This window comes from Microtus pennsylvanicus, chromosome 11 (genome assembly GCF_037038515.1).
Source record: "Microtus pennsylvanicus isolate mMicPen1 chromosome 11, mMicPen1.hap1, whole genome shotgun sequence".
Taxonomy (NCBI): domain Eukaryota; kingdom Metazoa; phylum Chordata; class Mammalia; order Rodentia; family Cricetidae; genus Microtus; species Microtus pennsylvanicus.
Window position 1 is genome coordinate 32,000,825 of NC_134589.1, and position 20,343 is coordinate 32,021,167.

The 20,343-nt window shown below is 44.7% G+C and overlaps 1 protein-coding gene across 1 annotated transcript in view; it reads left to right on the forward strand.

Annotated features, from left to right (window-relative positions):
• Positions 1-20,343, forward strand: part of Ankfn1 (ankyrin repeat and fibronectin type III domain containing 1) — a 371,750-nt gene that overhangs the window by 127,150 nt on the left and 224,257 nt on the right. The window contains exon 2 of the mRNA XM_075991135.1: positions 1,838-1,878. The gene's annotated coding sequence lies outside the window, so the exon portion shown is untranslated. The remainder of the gene's footprint in view (positions 1-1,837; positions 1,879-20,343) is intronic.

The window sequence follows — 20,343 nt, forward strand, 5'->3', positions numbered from 1 at the left end:
TTATGTCCAGCCGACAGAAATAGTGTTCTGATAAACTAACCCGGGGGGGGGGGGAAATTGGGATTATTCTGACATTCAATAGTAGAAATGTCTTCCCCAAGTAAGAATAACAAAGTTGCTGTCTTCCTGGGTCCTATTTCTTAATTTGGTTTCCCAACATGGCCTTCCAATAGCAACAATAACAGTAACAATGCCAATTAGTATTTAGCAAGTCTTTAGTGCAATAGTCAGCTTTTTGAAACTGTAACCAACATCTGAACTAATGAACTTACAAAGGAAAAAAATGATATTTTGGCTTTGAGTTGTAGAGGCTTTAGTTCATGATTGGTTGTTTCATTGCTTTGAGCTCCTGACAACACATTGTGGTAGAAGCCATGGTAGAGGAAAAACCACTCCTATCATGGCCAGGAGGGAAAAGAGAGATGACAACGGGATCTTTCCTGGCCTGGGATATTCCAGATACAAACTATGGTATCCACTATTTTATGTAACTATTTTACATTTATTATATATTTTAACTCTTACAATAGCTTTTTGAAGTAGCACTATTATTTGTTTGGTCAATCATTGAGCATTGAACTAGGTTCTTGAAGTTACACTACTATTTAGGAAAATGACAGCTGTCATGACTGAGGGGAGGCTCAGCTGGTAACAACAGACATCAGGATGTTCATTCTCTTCTCTAGCATTTGTTTAAAAAACCAGGCTATGGTCTTGTGTTCCTAAAAGATGTTAGGAGCTCACTGGCCTACCAAAGTAAGTAAAATGGAAGCTTCTAGATCATGAGAGACACCATGTAAAGGGAATAAGTGGGGAAAGATAAGTGGAAGAGAAGCCTTAGAAACCTTCCTCTGGTCTCCACATGTATGTACCCAGGCCATGGGGAGGGGGGTCAAATACACAAAGGGCAGAGGTTGGAAATGTATTGCTCACATGGTAGCTAATCGGACTTCTCCAGATCAGTGTCAATAGTGAGATCTTTGTGAGGGTCTAAGGACCCTTGAATGACATGAATGCTTAGCCTAAGCTACGTCCTGGATCCACTTAAGTCTCAGAATGCAGAGAGTCTGTTGGGAGAGGGCCATGGGGATGATGGTTGGCATTGCCCATTAAATCTGCCACCCTAAAAAGTACTCCTCTGGATACAACCAAGCTGTTTTTCAAAGAATAGACTTGGAAGAACGCTGAAGTGTCTGAAGGGCTGCCATGCTGAACAAATTGCCTGCACACTTGGCAAATCTCTTCCAAGCAGACGTGTAGCTTAATTGTTTTCCCTTTCCATTGCCATCTTAAAGAAACCTGGCATCTACCACAGTCCCCCCTTCAGCGGCCCCCACAAATGCTTTCTATTTCTTGGAAAAGAAAACTGTCCACTTATCCCAATAAGCATGAATTGAGAAAAATTATGATTTTTTTTGGGAGGCCTTTCTTTTAATGTAACAATGTGTCAAAACTGGGCCTTCAAAAACAAGGTAGAATGTCAATATGAACCAGAAACAAGAGACTGCTCAGTCTAAGCTGGTGACCGACTCAACCAGATGCTTTCTGGTCCCTGCTGCAGACTTGGTCCTGGGAGGCAAAGTGAGCATCAGCTTTCAGGGATGCTCAGAAGCTGCAAACTGAGGATGCAAGGAGATAGGCGGTTGACTTAGATGCTTCCTCGGCAGTTCCGGCTTCTTGCTCCCTGGGAATGGCCTCCGGATAAATCAGTTTTCATCTTTAGAGTCCTCCCTGGTTTTCCATCAGCGGTTACATCTTCAAAAGCAATGTGGTTTTCCCCCATTTAAATTAGTTACTGTACAATTTCTTAAACGTATTCCTTTTCTCTTTATTCCAGAGGCTACCCTTCAAAGACAGACATTTCACTTGCAGCAAAATGTAAGTACATTTCCTCCCTAAAATAATATCTGCTTCTCAGCTGTCATTCTTGAAACCTCCTCATCTCCAAGACTCCCGTCTCCTACCACTGCACTTTTAAAGCCTGGTGCACCTAAAACCGGTCACAGTCGGAGCAAATGTTTCACACGACTGATTCGTGTAACAGCGTTTTAGAAATGGTTTTAGAAGCAAATTGAAGCTGACTGTGGCTATGAGAATATTGCATCTCAAACAATGTAAATAAAAGTGAAGGGGAAGGGTATGCAAATTCATCATGATATTGGACTCAGTGACATCAAACATCTGAATATTCATCACCCGTCAAGTGACTAGTTTATTTCTCTTTTCCCAGTCAGTTTTCAGGTCCCTTCCTGTTCAACTGTAGGGCAGTTGCCCTACTAATTCCTTCCTGTGTCTGCTACATTGTGGCCACTCTGTCAACCCTTGTTTTTTCTAGCGTGAATCTCCTTGTATTACATTTTTTTCTCATTGAAACTCTCAGTGTCTATACCAAACTCCAAATCTCTTCTCTTCTGGAAGACCAGATATAATTGCAGTGTGTCTGAGTTTGGAGGGTAAGCATTTCACAGTCTTGCCTTTAGCATGAATATGTGAATACATATCTCAGTGTGTGTTTATGAAAAGCCAATCTTCCTCTGAAATAATCTAAGATGTAACTTGAAAAGGCAGAGAATAGATTTAGGTTCGATATGAAGACGGTAGAGTATTCACACGCATCTGAAAAACGGTAACGAATTCCCTATCAGTGAAGATAAACAACCACAGGGTCAGAGGTTGAGCCAGCCATTTGCAGCTCCTGGTTTACACAGAAATTCCAATAAGGGGCGCATCTCCGCAGTCACTGAAGCCTTAACTAGACTTTCTTAACCCATCAGAATTCCAAGGTCTCGCTGGAATCCTGCGTACCACGCACGTCCTAATAAATTCCCCTGGGATCACTGGGATTCCTGAGACAGTGCGTTCAACTGAGCTGCAAGCAGAATTTAGTTCATCCTGGCTTCCCCGGGTGATGCCTTTCTGTCTACTCTCTCCAGCATTTTGATCCCACTGCTCGCCAGCAAATATTCAAGCGTCAGCTTCGCTCTCAGAATCTCTCCCACTCCGTGTCCAAGTGTGGTGCGTTCAGCAGACTGTTTCTAAATGTCAAGCTCCATGTTCTATGGCTTTGGTCTGGAATGCGTTATCAAGAGGTGGGCGGTCCTTGGGCTTCCCACAGGTCAGGGAACCCTGATTGCTCTTCGAGCAGATTAGGGAGGGTGACTTGATGGGGGAGGGGGAGGGAAATGGGAGGCGGTTGCGGGGAGGAGGCAGAAATCCTTAATAAATAAACAAATAAATAAAAAATAAAGTTGCATTAGTAAAAAAAAAAAAAGAAACCTGCATGTCCTGCATGTTAGGAACATGTGAAGTGGCTCTTACCAATAAAGTCACGTTAGATCTTCATGAGCCGGTCTCCCTTTCAAGTGTTCTCACGAGCATATTACTCGTACAGATGTTCGCTTTTGTCAGTTTTCTCTCATTAGAACATGGAGCTCCTTTCAGGAGAAACCGCCTTACGGTTGTTTTCCTATGTGTTCATATTTAAGAGTTCTTTACCACACATCAATGCTGGCTTACTTCCACCAGTGTTTTAAGTGATTAAATATTAAATCCTAAAATGTAGTTCGCCTGTGTTCAGGCGAATATTAGGTGAAGGGCAATTTAATTTTTTAAAGATTTCTTTCTATTTTTAATTGTTTTTGTATATATGGGGGGGTTATGTGTACATACATGCAGTTACCCATAAATGTCAGAGGAGGGGTTCAAATTCTCTGAAACTGGAGTTACAACAAGTGGTTGGTAGCCACCTGATGTGGGTGCTGAGAACCCAACTTGGATCCTCTGAAAAAGTATTACATGCCTATAATTGCTGAGCCATCTCTCCAATCCTCGACTCAGTATTTTCTAAGATTTATGTTTATGTATTAATTATGAGAGAAAGAGAGAGAGAGACAGAAAGAGAGAGCTCATATGCATTTGTACATGTGTACAAGTTCTCATGGGGGCAGAGGAAAGAGGCAACTGACCCCCTGGAGCTGGAGTTACAGATGGCTGGGTTCTGGGACCCAAACTTAGGTCCTCTGGAAGAGCAGTTTATCTCTTAACCACTGAGCCATCTTTCCAGCGTCAATAAAAGACAACTTAGAGCAGTGTTTTAAACCATTATGTGTAAATATAAGCGTATCAATAATGACTGTTACCCCCAGATCTCTTTATCAAAATTTCAGCTAATACACCCGTTCCTTGTAGACTGCAGGTCAGAAGGAGGGCTAGGAATTGGCGGTTTCACCATGGAAGTTGCAAATACTGATCATACCCAATACACAGTGACCTAGTCCACTAGGAAGAATTACAACATGGAAACCACACTGGAATTTCATTCTATCTAGACAGAAGGGGTCTTCTCAAAGTCCAGGGTCTTCACTGGGTGACAAGGAGAAGGTTGATCTTACCCAGGGAGTCACAGAAATGCAAATGCATTAAAACCATTAGACAGGCGCTGGAGAGATTATCAGTGGTTAAGAGCACTGGCTGCCCTTGCAGGGAACCCAGATTTGGTTCCCAGAACCCACAGGGCAGTTCACAATTATCTCCGGAGCACAAGGGCCAGATTCACAACCAACTGATACACAACCATTGGCTGCACCAACTCCATCAGTAATGTGTACAGAACACAGAATACCAACTTCGCTGGAGGAGGACAGCTTAACCAAATCAGGAAGAAATGCCCCATGGGAAAATAGGGTGGGTGGTGCTGTGGAAGGAACCTTCTGGGTGAAAAAATCAGAGTTCTCACAGCTAAATCCATTTCGCTCTCTCTGACATGACATGATTCTGAAAACGTTACCACCCTTACCTTCTAAATTCTTTTATTATGGGATATCTGTTAGTATCCAGGTACACTTTGGCCCTGCCCCCCTGGGCACAGTCACTACTTGGTTTATGGCAAGCAGTTCCATTGTTCACAGAGCAAAGGGCCCTTTAGGAGACAAGCTCCACCCACTCCTGATCTTTCTCTTCTCACCCAGGCCAGCTGGTTCTGTCCTTCTCTCTCTGTGTCTCTGTCTCTCTCTGTGTGTCTCTGTCTCTCTCTGTCTCTGTCTCTTTGTTTCTCTGTCCTCTCTTATTCTCTCTCCCTCCCTTTTAATAAAACATCATACTCAAGCCCTCTCTGTATAGCGTACTTTGTCACCCGCCTTGGTTTGGCCCCGACTGCTATGGGACTCCACAAAGGTCCCTTTGTATCTAACAATATCAAAGACTGTCTTGCTGACTGTTTCAAAGGTTGCTATGCTGATCGCCTAAGATTACATTGGTGAGGGCGCCTAAAAGTGCACTGGATGTGTAAAGGATTTGAAAGAGGTTTTTGCTTGTTTGTTTACTTGGTTCGGTTTGGTTTGGTTTGGTTTCACGATTCGGGTTTTCTGAGGGTCCCTGACATTCTGGTAACAAACCTTGGGCCTTTGGGCCTTAAAGTCAACACTATACAGCCATAGAAACCAGAATCCTACTGAGCCGAAGCCGTCTCCTTCAGCCTTGGCCCCACTGTTGCTGGACCCGACTACCCACCATCTTTGGGACCACTGCCTCTGATGGAGCGTTGTCTTCTCTCTGGGTGGTACGGGTGAGAGAGTTGCCAAGCAAACCTGAACTATCCAGAGGCCTGTAAAATGCGCAATTGCTTTTTAAGAGGCATGGCGATATTGTGTGTTCCTTTTGGATTTTTTGGCAGTCTGGATTTTCTGCTATTTGTGGTTTTGCAATTTCTCTCTTCACAGACAACACCCTGGCTCTCGTTCAATGCCCAACTGGTGGGGCTGAGGTGATGGGGGAGGGGCTGGAGTCCCCAGAGCTCTGTCTGCTCCAGGGTTTAAAAGAAGGAAATGTTAATGAAAAAGTCAGAAAGAATGTTTGAGATGGTGGAAGTCGGTGGGTTCAGGGGGAAGAAGCAACTTTTAATAAATTGTGGGCCTAGAGTTTGATCTGGGGACTTTTATCGATTAAACGAATTTTTTTTTCTCTAAAATCCTCTTGAAGTTTGTCTGGGGTACAGTGTCCGTCTCTCCTCCTCCTCTTCCCTCTCCTCCTCTTTCTTCTTGTATTCACCAAGCTCAGAGAAGTTTTATCCGCACCCCACCCCTACAGGCTCTGCTGGCCTCTTCGGATAATTCTGTGTGTACCTGCTTGTTGACTACTTGTTTCCTGTGAACCAGCTCACACATGCTGGAATCTGTTGCCTTGGTTGTGAGCTGATGGCCTTTGCTTCTCCTTCCTAATGGCGGTAGTGGTCTTTGCAAGTCCATGGCGTCAAGCAGTAAGCGATGGGCATTTATCTAGGCTGCATGGCTTGTTCTGTCTCTACTCACTGCTTTTGCAGAGGCTTGGCTGCCTTCAGCTACTTCCGGAGTTTCTAAGTGTGAAGCTGAACAATCCGACGTGGCATCCGTGGTCACCTTGTATTCCTTCTGTTCGTTTCTTTATATCCACTCAGTCCCCAGGTCTCCATATAGTGGATTCCCATTGCTCAGGGCCTCTCATGGTTCAGCAGAGATTGAAGACTCAAGGCCATCTTTTTCTACCCTGGTCATGACCCAAGTGCCATGGTTTCTTACATTTGTAAGAAAGTTAAAGTAATTGCTATTTATAGGTCAAGTACTACCCCTGAGTTCTGTCTTGGAGAAAATATGACCTAAACGTGTGTGTATTCCCAAGGGTTAGCAAACTGTCCTTCTTATGGACTAATTGCAGGGTTTTAATTTGAGAAGACACATTGCATGTCTTCAGGCACCAGCCTAAGAGGTCACAACACCCCCTTCCTTTCCTCTCGTGTGCTATCCTGGTCCTCCTTTTCAACAGCTGACCCACCTGTTTCTTGCTAACATGAATTAGCTTCCCTACAACTCCAGGCCATTGGGCTGTCTTTGATGTCTCGGATGTGCTTAGAAGAAGCCACTCTTCCCAATCACGACCCTGCAAATATTTTGGAATCTAATCTCTGGTACTCTCAGAGTCTCCCTTGTCCAGACTTCTACTTCCCCAGTTCCTCTAGCCATCCTTCAAAGGACTGGGTTAGCTAGCCTTTACAGTTTGTCCAGGTTCCCTTCTCAATGTCTGTGCTAAAATGTTACAGCCTGAAATAAAAAGATACTGTTGAGAAGCCAGGCCTTAGAGAGTTCCAGGAAAACAAAAGGAAATGACGCTTTCATCCCAGGTGCAGGATTTCTATCAGTCTAGCATGGAGTACATTCAAAAATTTAACAGCATTTTGGCCCCCAGGTTAACCCGGAGGCCTTGGAAGGACACATCTAAGCTGCCCCAGCTTTGCCTACACTTCTGCACACAATGTTCCATAGCGTGAGACCTTTACCTGGATCCCTGGGACACAATCTCGGTCTGAGACTATTCCTAAGGAGTGATAGGGGCTTTGATATTTTTACTTCTTTAAATTCCTGTACCAGTTTGATTTGCTTCTTGGCTTCACTCAAGAGACTGATACAGAAGGAACATCTGGATTTTGAGCTCCTCGCAGGTAGAGCCTTATTTTATTCAGCTTTGTCCCCCCTGAAATATGTCTGTGGCATTCTCCTGTACAATCCAATGTTCAGTGGCTGCTTTGCTGAACCCCATGAGCCAGTTCTCACACAGGCAGCTCTCCCACCCGAGCAGGGACCTATCTACGGACTGATGTTGGGGCCCTGTAGAAACTAAACAGCTAGTTTGATGCTTGTCTGCTAGTGCATGAGCATCTTCTCTGCTAGAGCTGACTCCAGTGGGAGCTCAGGTCTAGGTCACTTAGTGAGAGCCACATTAGAGTTTGCCAGCTGTGTTTGCCAGTTTGTCTCTGAACCTGTTCCTGAGTTGAGATGATGACTTTATAACTGCCTCATGGGTTATTATGATGCAGGATCCATACAAACAATATAGGGAAACCTTTGGTAGCAGGAGAGCAATAATCAATAGTTAAGGGTGGCACTGTTTTTGCCTTTGTTTTCCTCATGGTGTCATATCCCTGTGTTAACAGCGACATACACATCTGGGTCTAGCTTGGTCACAGTACCCCCTAATCATCACAAATAGCCATTTCATACTTGAAATGACAGTACAGTTTGACAAAGTAGCTATTTCACGGGCTGCACATTCAATGGAAACAGATATCTAAAGAGGTAGAAGACATGACCAACCTTTACAAAAGAGCTTCAGAAAGGACTATGTCTTGCACCTTGATGTGGGAGTGTCATATATCAATCTGTTGATTTCATTGGTTAAGCAATAAAGAAACTGCTTGGCCCTGATAGGTTAAAACATAGGTGGGAGGAGTAAACAGAACAGAATGCTGGGAGGAAGAGGAAGTGAACTAAGACTCGACAGCTCTGCTCTCTGGAGCAGAGACGCCATGCTCCGCTCTCCCAGACACATGCGATGAAGCTCCGACCCAGGATGGATGTAGGCTAGAATCTCCCTGGTAAGCCACCTTGTGGGCTACACAGATTATAAGAAATGGGCTAAATTAATATGTGAGAGTTAGCAGAGAAGAGGCTAGATAGAAATGGGCCAAGCAGTGTTTAAATGAATACAGTTTGTGTGTTGTTATTTCGGGGCATAAGCTAGCGAGGTGGCCGGGGTGCTGGGGATGCAGCCCCGCCACTCCTATTACTACAGCGCCTCAGCGGACTATGTCAAGTGGCCACCCACATTGCTTGTGCTGGCTGCTCAACCCTCATGCATGGTACCTTTTTGTTGCTGTGATAAAACAGCACGACAAGGCAACTTCAGAAAGAAAGGCTGTATTTTGACTTACAGTTCCAGAGGGAGAGCCTGCAATGGCAAGAGAGGCAGCGTGGCAGGAAACTGATAGATCGTAGCATCAGCCACATGCAGGAAGCCAAGACAGTAAACTGGAAATGGGCAAGGCTATCAACTCTCAAAACCTGGCCCAGCAAGGCTCTGCCCCCAAAGGCTCCATGACTTCTTCAAACAGTGCCACTAAGAGAGGACCAAGTGGTTAAATACATGAGGCTGCTAGGGACATATCCCATTAAAGCACCACACTTCTCTTCCTCCCTATTGCTGCCTACACTGCAATCCCACCTCGTCCTGATTTCTTCCTCACTTACCTCTTCCCTTAATCATGCCGAGTTCTCCAGAATCACCAAGTTACTACTGGCCCATGGCATTCTCTCCACAGCAACCCCACTTCCTATGTAATTTCAATATGACCTTCCTCCACTGCTTCTGAAAATGACACAGGCTTGTGCAGTGGTGAGTAAATCTTGCACACACACACACACACACACACACACGTGCGTGTATATGCCCATGTATGTGTATATGTGTGCGCGTATTTATTGTCTTACTGGTATGATGGGCATATAACACACAATTTATAAGTAATAATAAAATATGGAATACAGTGTTATAACTTCCCTATAGCTAACTGATTCTGACTTCACTCTGCTGCCATTTTGTGTTGGGCTCTCCTATCTGTCGCTGCCCTAAGGCTGAAACAGATGGATAAATATAGTTTCTATGTACATAGAGCCGCTATTCCTGCTCATGCTTGTGACTAAGGCCAAAGTGAAACAAGAGTGCATGTCAAAGACACTCTATCTTCCCCAACGTTGTGAGCACACTCTGTGCTAAGCAAGATGCTAGCTCTTTGCCTCAAACCAATATTTCTTCTGATTTCTATGCTATCATCACGCGACAGCTGTAGGCAGAGTATTCCTTTTCGTTTCATCTACACTGTCAGAATTGTACCTATTAACTTAATCTAGACCCTCAACAGGATGGTAAAGCAAAGCCTCAGCTGTAATATTTTCCAATCTCTGTGGACTAAATGCTTCTTCAAGGAGCTGGGGGTTTCACTCAGTTGTAGCGCTCTTGTCTATCAAGCATAAGACCCTCGGTTAGACCCCAAGCACCAGGAAACTGAATGAGTGATTAATGAATGAGCACTCCTTTCTGGACCTTCCCAATACCGACATGTTACCAACTGCAGAGTTAGGGAGCTACGTCGTAACACACATTAGTACCTTACAGCTTGCAGATAAAACTCTTGGAAAACAACAAGATGGAGCAAAGCAATTAGGAAGTGATGAGTTATGGGTATTTTCTTCCTTTGTTCTTAATGCAAGTTATGCAACTGCCCTATATAAGTTAACCTCTTAGAATGCCTGTGTTTAGCACATAGCTTACACATTCCTAGAAGTCTCTAACAATCGCTCCTTGTACAAAGCCTCCCAAGCACAGCGCTGGTCTTTCCACTTTCAGCAACAGTGGGAAGAAGAGCCAAAGAGTGGCTATTTACAAGTTGCTGCGATTATTGTCTGTCTCTGACTTACTAATCATTTTTCTTAAAACCTGGTTGAGAATTTGGTCAAAGGTCAATGTGCTATGTCTCCAGAAGCCATTTCTCACTCTCCTTCTCACCCTGAACATGGTTTCCTCTTCCCTGCAGACTTTATCACTGTATCTGTTGTAAATGGTGTTTTAGAGCGCAAGGGCCAGAAGCACAGGTTAATGGAGAATAGAAAAGGAGTCGCCAGAATGCTGATATCCAACGTATCCACAGATAGTGAACAACGGTGTACAGAGGCAGTGCGTTACCTGATGGCGGTGCTCCATAAGAGATGGAGAACTGACTTGCAGGAGAGCGACTCTCTTCTCCCTGTGCCTCCTCATGGGGCTGGGTCAATCTCATGACTCTATGGACAGCATAAAAGCCTACATGACACAGACGTAAGCTTGTGGGCATTTGAGCTTCACTTCCCCTTTGGGAAGTCCCCATGATGTACAAACTCAAATGAATGAAATCCACATGGCTCAGGGTTTTTCTCCAGCTAGCATGTTCTTGGAAGGAAACACTTCTAACTGCCTTGGCTGTGGCTTCATCAGGGTGGCAGAAAGGGACAGGATCGCGTGCCTGGACAAGAACTACACACAAAGCCAGCATACACACTGTGGAGCATTAGAAAGACAGATCCTATATTAACCTTTTAACACAGTGTCTATGAATTCATACATCAGAAACAAAGTGCTGCCTGAGAATATAAGGTCAATAGTAAGAGAAACTGCCCCTCAAATCTAAGGTTCTGGGTTCCGTCCCAGGACCACAACAAAGTGAAATGAGAAGAGAAAACATTCTGGCTGAGCTGGTAGCATATACTTTGTATGTCCAAAGTGGGAGTTGGAGGCCAGAAGGTTCAGAGTTTGAACCCAGCATTGTCTATATAGTGACATTTTATCTTAGTGATGACAGTGGGTTGGTAGCAGGAGGAAAATAATATGAATATTAAATATCCATCTTACATTTAACCAACACCTCAGGATTTGGCTTCATTGTGTGTTGGGGGGGGGCGGTTGCACACATATGTGGGCAAGTAAGCACACATGCAGAGGCCAGAGGAGAACATCTGGTGTTCTGCTCTCTATCTGTCTACGTTATTACTTTGAGACAGCATCTCTCCCTGAACCTAGAACTAGGCTAGCAGTCAGAAATCCCCAAACACTCCTCCTATCTTCATCCATCACCCCTCTTACTCCCCCCATCATGCTGGGGTCACAAACATAAGCACAGCCATACCTGACTTTTTGGTGGGTTCTGGGGACTTGAACTTGGATCTTCATGCTTGCAGAGCAAGCATTCTCAACAACTCAATCATCTCCTGAAACATAATCTCATTGTTAAGTAGCTTTTTAAAGAAATACGTTATTATAACTGAGCTTCATATGCCTCCTTTCTCATCCTGTTCTTCTCTGTCATTCTTACAAGCTAAACACACACACACACACACGTCCTGTGTGCTCATCCAAACTTAATCCAGGAGCAGCAGCTACCATTTCCTTGCACATTTTAGGACTTCACAAATACTATCAAATTATAGGTGCCTTCAACTTCCTGTCAGCCCATTCTGTGTTTCGGAGGATAACCTAAATGGACACGTGACTGCAGTTTGCTGTCTTTAGAACAGATCATGTTGCAGTATGATGGGCCTCGTTTCCTTATCCATTCCACCAATGAGCAGTCAGATTACTAATAAGTTTTACAATTAAAAAGCATGCTGGGTGGGCTGGGAAGATGAAGTGAGGAAGGCACTTGTTGCTCAAACATGAAGACTTGAGTTCAAGTCCCCAGAACCCACATAAAGCTAGACACAGGAGCACACATCTGTTAGACCAACACTCATGTGTTGAGGAAGAAGACATAAACTGGAAGCTGACAGGTGAGTTAGCCTGGGGTGCACACTGGTGCTAAACAAAGACAGTGTCCAAACAAAGTGGAAGGCAAGGGCCAGCTCTTGAGGGTGTCCTCTAACCTCCACACACAGATATCTGAGCTCACACATGCACACATACACACACAGATATACACATTTGGCAAAAATGTTGAATTATCGTCCTTATGACATTACTCGTCTGAGCAGAACTTTCTCCAGGATACCTAGACATGGACTTGCTGGGTTCTCAGGCATGTACCTCATATGGATTACCAGTATTGCCAAACGGCCCCTCTAATAGCCAATTGATATTATTCCCATGTGGCCTATAAATAGCTCTTTCTCCACATCAACAAATTCCTTTTAGACTCCAAATGTTTTTAAGATGTCACAGATAAAATAATGGGATGCACTAGGCAATGATGAGAAAGAACTAAGAAATCCTTGCTCCTTGACTCTTTTCTTGGGCCCCATGCTGTTCTGTGCAGAAGGCCTGTCTTCAGATGCATTGCAATACAATCCATTGGATTTCACTTTCCTTACGAGATTGCTGTTTAGTTGTCTCTCTCCAGCATTCAGCGGATGTTATTGTGCACACATCTCATTGCCTACAGCCTCCCAAGGAAGCCTTTGGGCTGTTTCTACCAGTGATTGATCATAACCTTTGCTTCTGTGCTCTTACCTTGTGAGACAACCTTCCCTCTCAAGTGTTAACAACACTCACAGGGTTTGTGTGTGTTTTCAGCTGGATGCTGGAAAAATCCAGAAAGGAGGGGGGGGGGGGGAAGAAAGAGATTGCTCATTTCAAAGAAAATATCTGTCCATATCAAAAACTGAGAAAGCTCCAAGGAGGAGAGTTACTACCATCTTCACCTCCTTTGTGCTTTCAGCCCCAAAGGCAAATGCTGAGTGAGCCCATGCATCTATGCAGACTGAATCAACCTTAGGTGAGGGCTGTGTTACAGCTGCAGGAGCTCGGCTCAACTGTGAACACTCTAACAAGAGCATAGGAGACTGTGGAAAACAAGGAGATATAGCTGACTGAACTGCATTTACATATGATGTATAATGAAGGAGGTACTCTCCGGGATGAGAGCAGGCAATGGACAGAGTTGGGCAGCATCATCGTCTACAGATCTGAATCCGCTTAATTTTCTCTGCCAGTTAAAGCCTGAAAAGGCAGGGAGAATATGGAGCACAGCAGAGAGAGGTGGGGAGATTCTCAAACACGATAGACGGAGCCAGCGGCAGAAAAGAGGCTTCTATTAGAGCTGAAGGGACACATAACACAGCAGGCACCCGGGAAGAGAGCTCCTCGACAGAGAAGGGGAAATTCAAAGTCAGGCAATATGATCTCTCCTTGCAGGCTGGAATTTCTAGGGGTCTATGAGGGGTCTTCCTCCCTTAATTTAGATTTGGCCACTTTGAGCCAAAAGACAAGGAGGCTGAGAGGCCCACAACTTTGCTGTACATACATCTTGATGCAGAACTTGTTGAGCTGGGCCATCATCAGGACAGCCCTATGTTGAAATAAGAGCGGCAGGCTGCGTCCCCGGCACCCGGCCGCCCCACGGCTAGCTTTACCCGAAATAATTACATGGAAACTGTATTCTTTTAAACACCGCTTGGCCCATTATATCTAGCCTTTTCTCGGCTAACTCTCACACCTGGACTAGCCCATTTCTAATAATCTATGTGGCCCAAGAGCTGGCTTACCAGGAATGATCTTAACATGTGTTTGCCTGGAGTGGGAGAATCATGGTGACTCCCTGACTCAGCTTCTTTCTCCCAGCCTTCTGTTCTGTTTACTCCACCCACCTATGTTTTAACCTATGAGGGCCAAGCAGTTTCTTTATTGCTTAACCAATGAAATCAACAGATTGATATATGACACTCCCACATCAGCCCTACTGGAAGGAGCAAAAGACTGCCAGATTGTTGTCTTAAAACTTCCAGATTTTTTTTTCCCTCAGGTTGGAGGGTGAGGAAGAAGTTAGCCATCATGGAGAGGAAAAAGTTAGCCAACTTGGAAATCCGCCACCTTTATTACCTAGTCACTGTCACTCTGCCTATCTATCTGCCTACCAGGGAATCTAACGCTCGGTCCTGTGGTAGGTTATATACTGTTTTCTAAAGTCTCTGAAACAGACAGATCTCCTGACCAGGAGATCGACAGGTCCATTTGGATCAACTCTTTAAGGGACATTGATATGTTTTTCTTCTTTACCAAATACCTGTCTTAGGGTTTGGAGGGGAGGTTAGAATGTCATGGCTCTGTCAGTGGCAACAGGGCACAGATTGGAGCTGGTTCCTTGACTTTGCTGCAGAAAGGAACTTCAAGATGAACTAGCATGAAAGGGAGTTGGAGTTTACTAAGAGGAATTTTAACTTCAATTTAAATATAAGGTGTAAAAGACAAAGATGAACTCAAGGAGAGAATCACAGGCACCCAAGAGCACATGTGGGCTTCTCAGAGGAGAGTCAGAATTGTCTTTATATTGGATACTTATGTATCTAATTCTGGTGGAATTTGAAGTTATCTTAAAGGGTTGCTAAGGAAGTTAAATGAGATTGCAGGGTGTTGGTACCCCAGCTTCAGTTACCAGGATTAAAGCTGATAAGGTAACATCCTAGATCACATGGTTACTCAGGAAGTTTACTGTAAACAAAACTTAAAAAAAATTGTGAAATTCTCAAAAATTACCCGGGAAAGAGGTAAACCCAAGCTTATGTCACACACATCCAATCCTTAAGCAGGGTTCATCGCCAAACATTTTTATTTGAAATTGGCTCTGCATGAAAAGGATTGTAAGTGGGGGCACGTGAAACCACTGAACTGGACCAGTTTGTGGGTAGAAAGAAATGTTTCTTAGGGGAACAAAATGCCTGTCTGCCTCAAAGACCAGAAGACAGCAACTTGGTGGGAAAGTCAGCAGGATATGACAGTCTGTCGGGGGATTTGAGCTGATACAAGCAGTCTGGACTGTTTGGAAGCTGGATGTTCTTGTCTGAGGTAATTGACCAGTTGGCAGATAAAGGGAGGTGGTGTCTCTCTTGATAAACAGAAACCTGCCTCACAAGATCCCTATGCAATTTTGAGTTTAGGTTTCTGACTACCCAGAAGCTTCTGTTGATCAGTCAGGGTCCTTCTGTCTAGGGCGTTGTCACAGCTCTGCCACTTGTCGGGAGATGGGTCCGCTGTGGACCTAACAGGAATATCATCTGCACGGCGGCAACCTTCATAGCAAATGTAGCTAACTGTGCTAGAACAGTTGGCTCTCGGCTGATGGGAGGCTTCAGCCAGGCTCCAGGGAGGCACTCCTTCTTTTCCTGTCCCTACCATTTCCCTTGCCTTCCTATCTGGCACCATCTCAGGCTGGAGAGACAACTCAGGTCCTAGTGTTTTGAACAGGACATGACATAACAGAGCAGATTAAAAAGAATGAAGGAAAGAAAAAAGAACAGGCTTGACCGGATGGAAAGAGCTTTCTCTTCCCAGGCCCCCACCCCATCCCTTGCTAACTCTCCCCTCTATCTGTTTGTTGGACCCACAGTTGCCCTTTCTGTTCCTTTCTTGGGACAGGAACTGGTGTTGAAGGAAGGGTCCACCCTTGACTACTTCAAGCCTGTAAACACCTACCTACCAAACTCGCTTCTCAGAGCAACTAGTTAAGCCACTGTTTTTGCATTTGTAAAATGCAAAATTACCTTAAAGGGGCTCCTCAGAAGGCCAAATTTTCTTCCATTCAAATTCCAATGTGTTTTGTAGTCTAGGCAATTAATGGGTTTTGAATCTGAGCATTAGGCTTCCCAAAGCAGGGCTTTCAGTAATCCCAGGTACATGTATGAATTCCTCAATGCTTTGATTGCTTACTTGTCTGTAGCCCCTTAACATTGGCTGGGTATAACTCCAAAAAATCACTTTGAATTCTAATCCAGTGGCTCATGTTGACAATGGGCACATTTGGCTGTGTAACAACAAAAGAAAAATTGCAGTTCCACTGTGAAAGAAATATTGCCAAGGGTCCTGCTCAATGAGCCTTTGCCCAGGATGAGAGGGGGTGGGAAGCAATCCATTTCCTGACCTTTACAACCCATCCCACAGGGAAGAGTTCACCAGCTGTGAAATAATTCTTGTATCGTGTGTGTGTGTGTGTGTGTGTGTGTGTGTGTGTGTGTGCGCGCGCGCGCGCGCGTTCACACGTGTTTAACAATATGGAAGCCTTCTTAGCTCTTGATGAGCCTATCTCCAAGAACTAGGGTACCAGGTGATCACAGTCACCAAAGCTGCCCCCAGCCTGTGGCTTTCTGAATTTGCCATCCCACACATACAAGGACAAGATACATAGGCAAGTCATGTGTAAAGTAATACAAGTAAGAAAAATTCCTAAGCATGCAAGGGGTTCCAAGAGGGATCCCACCATGCTTTCCTGTCCAGTTGTCTTTTATGGACATTATGGTAGGAACTGGAAGGAGTCTGAGGGGATCTTTATGGAGAATTGTCATTTCCTTTTTAGCATTTTATGGTACAAACCAGTGATGCGTGCTTCCTGGGCTAACCATAGAGATAATCTTTCCTCCTCCAGTCAGCGGGGAAGAGGCTCATGACCCACCATGGGCTTCCGTGAAGGATGCTCACTCCCGTCTCCATGGCATCTATACACGCGAGAACTATTTCATCCAGCACCCAGCAGTACGCTTCCTGCCACACTGGCTGCTCTGGTCCTGCTGGGAAAAGGTGACATGGTACACTGTATGGAAGGAGAGTAATTAATTTTCACTGATAATTTTGGACCATATCCATCTTTACTTTGCACGTTGACTTTAGACCCCAAATCTCACCATAAACTCTGAAATTCTGTCAGTAACATTTCGAATCTTCTCCATAAAACGATACTATTTTTATCTGTATAAGGGGGAGAGAAAATATCACCCCATTTGTTTCTAATGCTTTGAAGAAAAAGAAAAAACACTGGAGGCTGTTTTAATTGTGTCATTAAATGGAAGACTAAATAGAAGTAGGAGCTAGGAAACAAGATCAAGAGAGATGAGACCGCTTCTCCTAGGAAATGAGAAGGGAATTTTATTCTGAAATTTCCACATGGAGCCGCAGCTGTGCCGATAACTGGCTGTGGTCATGGCCACAGCATTGAGTTGTGTTTCTGGATTCTTTTAGTAAAAGGACTCCACCCTGGTCTAGTAAAGAAGGGGACAGCAGGATCAACCTAGTGGAATGTGGGAGAAGCAGCAGGTAGGGGTGCTCTCTGAACGTGGTGATGGGGTTCTTCCTGGGTGTGTCTCCTCTGGGTGTGTCTGGATGCTGTCTAGGTAGGGGCGCGTGCCCATCCATGCCAGCCTTCTCCACTTCACACCGCCATCGGCTCTAAGCAGATGAAGGCAAAGCAGGTCATGTTTTCAGTGTGACTCTGTACCACCTGCTGGAACGAACCTTTCTCCATCGTGTCTATCACGTCTACCCCCACTTTCTATCACCTCTGCCCAAGAAACTCCTCTCTTCTAGGAGATCAAATCCAAATCTAGAGAGTAGAGGCAGCCACCGACCTGACTGAAGTTCATGGCTGCTGTTCATATTACAGTGTTGCCAGACTGTGTTTGTGGGGGTTTTCTTGCTTTCTAACTTTCTCTGACCGTTTTTTTAAATAAATTTTCTTTAGTCCTACCCCTATAGTATGCACGTGTTTAAGGAATTAGTCTATTAAACACTTAGGGTCAAGTGTAATGGCTTGTGTGTGTAATTGCAACACTTAGGAAGCCAAGGCAGAAGAATCAGGTGTTCAAGACCAACCTCAGCCATTTAGCAAGTTTGAGTCCAATTGAGGCTACATGCAACCGTATCTCAGAGAAGAAAACAACAGCAACATCCCAAATAGTTTCAATAATAATGTTATGTTTTTTTAATCAATCAAAATGGGAATTTCCCAATCAGAGCTTTTATTTAGGTTCTGTGGTTAGTGTTGTCATATGAGCTGTTGTTCCTTTGGGAAACCAAGAAACTTTCTATTAGGAAAGAGGAGACAGACAGGTGCAGAGGAAGAAGCAGACATGAAACCAGCCCTCTGAATGAGCTTCGTAGGGAGAAAAGGCCTTACGGCAGCAGCCGACCATGATCCAGCCTTGACATGAGAAGGTGTTAGATGAGATGGAGAGTCATAAACATGGGTGACATGTGGGACCTTGAAGAGAGAGACTCCCTCTAAATCCAGAGAAGGGCTGCCTTAGGAGAGACAGTCACAGTATAGCATGTTGGGAGAAAGAAACCCTTCTAGACAACAAGAGAGTTTCTGACTCAGGTTTTCAGAGGAGTGAGCATGCTTCATGTAACTAATCTGGCCTGGCTTGGCCTCCATAAAAAGCGGCCTGGGTCGGGGGGCACTAGGTGGAACCATAAACTGACCATGTAGCCTTGATGTGGAGGGGCTGTGGAGCTCGGAACACAGCTTATTTTCCCTCCTTCCTTCCTTTCTTTATTCTTCTTTTTTCTTTTGTCTGTGTAGCCCTGACTGTCCTGGAACTCACTCTATAGACCAGGTTAGCTTTTAACTCAGAGATTCACCTTCCTCTCAAGTGCTTGCTTAACAACTCTGTCCCAGAAAGAGAGCTGCCGAGGGGCGTGGCCTGGTACCTTAGACCAAGGTATCAGATAAACTTTTTAGAAACATAGACCGTTTCCTTTGAAGAATGTGATTCACCACTAATGTTTACGCAAAAACCCAATCCATGAATGCTAAAAGGTGGTCCTACATCAGGGGAAACTGCAGAACATTATAAAATCTCTACTTAGGTCTCATCTTTTATGCATCCATTGATTCTTATATTTTATGCATTTCAAGCACCAATTACTCTTTCCAAAATCCCTTTTAATGTTGCCCCAGCTTCATACTGCACTGTTAACCAGCCTCTGTCAAAAGAACATCAAAGCGAGGCTAGAGACGTGCAAATTCCAGCATGTGCAGTCCTTCTCCCAGCTCTGCTTACCATTCTGACCATGGCCACCCTCTTGGCATTTGCTTTTCATTGATATGGACCAGCAAGTGTCCTGGTTTGCCTTTTGTTGCTGTGGTAAATACCATGATCCAAACCAGCCTTGGGGAGGAAAGGGTTGATTCTGTTTAGAGATCATTGTCTGTCACTGAAGGAAGCAAAGGCAGGAACTCAGGGCAGGAACCACAGGGGAGCTGTGCTTACTGGCCTATTCCCTCGGGTTTTGCTCAACGACCTTTCTTACTTAGCCCACACCTACCTGCCTAGAAATGGTGCTGCCTACAGAAGGCTGGGCCCTGCTACATCAATTAACAATTAAGAAAGTGGATCAGAGACATGGCCATAAGCCAATCTGACTTCAGGTGAGGTTCCCTTTTCCCAGGTGCTGCCAAGTTGACAGCTCAAGCTAACTATGACAGCAAGCGAACTTCTGATAAGCTACTGCAACAACTGGTGGATAAGGCTGCTTTGCGGATGACAGTGGCTTGGCTACCACATCGCTGAGTACTTAGCAAAGATACTTGAACTAGTTATTTGGCAATGTGAGGCACACGTCTGAATTAGATTACAAGAGAGAAAGTTAGGGCATTATAATATATTAGATAGGCAAGTGTACAGTGGAAGACACAGATTTTTTCATAAGTATTTCAACCCCATGTTTTTAAGAAGAAAAAAAAGCACTTAAGAGGCAGGAGAACAGGGCAGAAAGTGAGGTCCAGAAGGCCTGGAGCAAAGGCTCCAAATTAGCATATGAAAGACAGCGGTTGGCATAGAGGAAGGCTGGGAATCCTCACATTAAATCTGGCCATCAGTGCAGCAGCGGATGAGTTCCAGAGTGTTTGAAGGTGACCGGGACTCTTTCCAGTACCGAACTCCACTTCCCTGGGTAGCAAGTGATTTAAGATGCTAACAAGGCTGTGATGCACGAGGCTGTTGATAGAACTACAGAGGACACAGCTTGCACACACCATGCAAATGAGCTCGATGGTTCCAGCAATGTGACAGACATCAAGGCCCCTGACTGGAGCTGAGCCCCAGATGCTGCTAAGCTTTCTCTGTCCTCCCTTGGCAATGAATTTTTCTCTCTAAACTGCTCCTGTTTCTGCTCCTCTCTGCCTTTCTCTGTCCAGTTCCTAATTCCGGGACCCAAGAACCTAGAAACCCTTTCTTGGTACCTGAAGTATCT